The sequence below is a fragment of the Chenopodium album genome, chromosome 22, assembly GCF_948465745.1.
Source record: "Chenopodium album chromosome 22, dcCheAlbu1.1, whole genome shotgun sequence".
Classification (NCBI taxonomy): domain Eukaryota; kingdom Viridiplantae; phylum Streptophyta; class Magnoliopsida; order Caryophyllales; family Amaranthaceae; genus Chenopodium; species Chenopodium album.
In genome coordinates, this window is record NC_137855.1 from 26,114,754 (window position 1) to 26,117,853 (window position 3,100).

General features: G+C 32.8%; 1 non-coding gene across 1 annotated transcript; it reads right to left on the reverse strand.

Annotated features, from left to right (window-relative positions):
• Positions 1 to 330: 330 nt before the first annotated feature.
• LOC145606503 (small nucleolar RNA R71) lies at positions 331 to 436 on the reverse strand. The gene has a single exon (XR_014105364.1). It is a non-coding gene; the product is annotated as a small nucleolar RNA R71 (small nucleolar RNA).
• Between the last annotated feature and the right edge of the window lie 2,664 nt (positions 437 to 3,100).

The window sequence follows — 3,100 nt, forward strand, 5'->3', positions numbered from 1 at the left end:
GAGCTTCAAGCGGCATTGCTCCACCCGTCACTCAAGCCAATGACTTCGAGATTCGGCTAGCGATGATAAATTTGATTGAAAGGAGGCAATATAGTAGAGTAAAACATGAGAGCCCTCTTGCACACTTGAACAAGTTCAAAAAATATTGCAACAAAATCAAGGTAAATGGGGTAACTCAAGAGTTTGTGAGACTAAAGCTATTTCCTTTTTCTTTGATAGGAAGGGCTCTTAAATGGCTTGAGAAGGAGGTAAGGCCTAACTTCTTGAGAACTTGGGACGAGGTCACCACGGCTTTCTTAGGGAGATTCTATTCTCAAAAGAAGACGGCCGAGGCAAGGGCTTTGATCCAAGGCTTCCGTCAAAAGACTAGTGAAACCATATATGAGGCATGGGAACGATACAAGGAATATCAAAGGGAGTGCCCTCATCATGGAATTCTGTCATATCAAGTGCTTCAAATTTTCTATGGGGGTTTGAGCCCACAAGGAAAGACTAGCTTGGATGCGGGAGCGGGTGGCCCGATTATGAACAAAACGGAGGAGCAAGTCATCGAGATAATTGAGGATGTGGTGACACACCACATGGATTGGCAAGAAGGAGAGAGGGAGTCTTTAAGCAAAGGAGGAAATGCGGTCTACTCCGTCGATCACCTCAACGCCATCAATAATTTGACATCTCAAATCGCCAACCTTGGCAAGTAGATGAAATCTATCAAGGCAAAACTAGAGACTTCCACTTCACAACAAGAGCATCCCTCCCAATCTAAGGGGATAGGTATGAATTCTAACTCTTCTCCTTCTACATCTAATAACATGCCACATGGGTGTTTGTTTTGTGAAAGTTGTGGGTCATATGACCATGATACCTCTTCTTGTAATTATGATTCCCAACCCCAATCCCATTATGAAAAGGGAAATGATAATGAAAATGAACAAGTCAATACTTTGTCTTATGATAATAGACCTAGGAATGACAATCAAAGATATTTACCACCTAATCAAAGGGAACAAGGCGGAAATGCTTATAACCAAAGTGGAAATGATTATGATTACCATAACCAAAACCAATGGGGTAATAGGAACCAAAGGGACCAAAATCCCCAAGGTAACTACAACCAACAAGGTGGTTATGGTAACCATAACCATAATAATCAAGGGAATTAAGGGAATCAAGGCCAATATCACCAAGGGGGGAACTCTAATAATCTATGTTAATCTTTAAAGGGAACACCCTTTTTTGGTTGGGAATTTTCCCTTTCCAAAAATACCCTTCATAGTTACTGAATAATACAAACATATTTTTTAAAAAAATGAAATAAAAGGGAAAAAAATATCAAATAAACTTCCAAGCACGTGCATCCTATTCAATTGGTGGTAAAAATAGAACTGCTATTCAAAGCCAAAAAAAAAAATAAAAAATAAAAAAATAAAAAAATAAAAAAATAAAAAATAAAAAAACTGTTCCTTAAAATTAGGTGTTGCATTAATAGGTGAACACATGTCCACTACTATCAAATTACTCCCTAGAAGTTATCCTCCAATACAAATATGAGAACAAATAGTAGTTACTCTTCCTTTTCACCTTTTACATCCAATTCTATATTTTCTAATCTTAATTTGAAAGACTAATACTCTCTTTTCAAATTCAACGGTGTGTTTTTAGTATTGCAAGGTTAGTATTTTGGGCACATAATAATAGACGAATTTGGTTTTATCATATTGAATTTATTGATTTATTAAACTCCATAACTTTTATAGTCAATCTCTTTTCTTTTTTTTTTTTCAATTTTGCCAATCATTTAGACTATCTACTCATTTTCATCTTCTTTTATTTGTAGGATGTCAATTGCTTACGCTCCTTTCGTGTATTTGAACCCGTACTCCAAATTTTGGAATGTAAAGGCAAGGATAATTAGATTGTATGAAATTCAACATGTCAATAATAACAAAAAAATTTGGAAAATGGTTCTTCTTGATGCTACGGTGTATAAACATTTTTATACTTTCTTCTTATTATATTTTTTTAAAAAAAATATAACATACTCATTTATATTTATCTATATTTTTTTTACAGGGAGAACCCATTCAAGGTATTATATTTACAAAGGATGTTGACAATTTTATTGGCAAATTTCAAGAAGGTTTAGTGTACTGTTTCAAAAGGGTACAAGTTATTCAAGCTGACGATTGGTTACGAATAGTTCGTAATCCGTATCAACTCCACATTACTACAGACACAGAAATATCCTTAATTGATACCGACATTGAAGATTTCCCCAAGTACTTCTACAATTTGGTGTCTTCACACGGTGTGACCTCATTCAAGCGCATTGAAGGAATTGTGATAGGTTACTATATCACCTTTCATGATACATTTTTTTTTATTTACGGTACTTTGTTTTTTTTTTTTTGGAAATCTTCAGTAATCAATTAATTAATATTTTGCTTTTTATGTTTTTTATTTTTTAAATTAGATGTTGTGGGACTAATTATATATGCAAGTGAGATTCACCGGAATGATATTACGGGTACTATTAAACAAGATATTATCCTGCTTGATCAAAGGTAAAATCTAAAGTTTTAGAGGACTTGAAAGCTTGCCCACTCAATCACTCATGCATTCATTCATTAATTTAATTTATATCGTACACTATTTGACTACTAAGATATCAAAACCATATTAGGATATCTTCAATTTATCCTATAAACAAGGTAACTACCCAAAAAATATAGGATAAGCATATCTAATGATATCTTTAACAAATCTCAATATGATAATGACGCAATATTATTTATTTATTTATTTTTTTTTATACACATATATATTACTTTATTCTAATGAACTACAATTTTTTTAAATAGTTGTTTTTCTATGAGATTGACAATATGGAATAGCTTTGTCAACGACATTGGTGAAAGAGCAATAGAAGATTATGATCAAAATCTCACTTTGCTTGCATGTAGTGTCCAACTTCAAAATTATAATGGTAAACTTAATTACATGAACAATTTTTATTATAAAATCATAGTTTGCTACTACAAAAGATTAATTTTATGTAGATATTGATTTAATTATTCTAAACTCACCTTTTAGGTACACT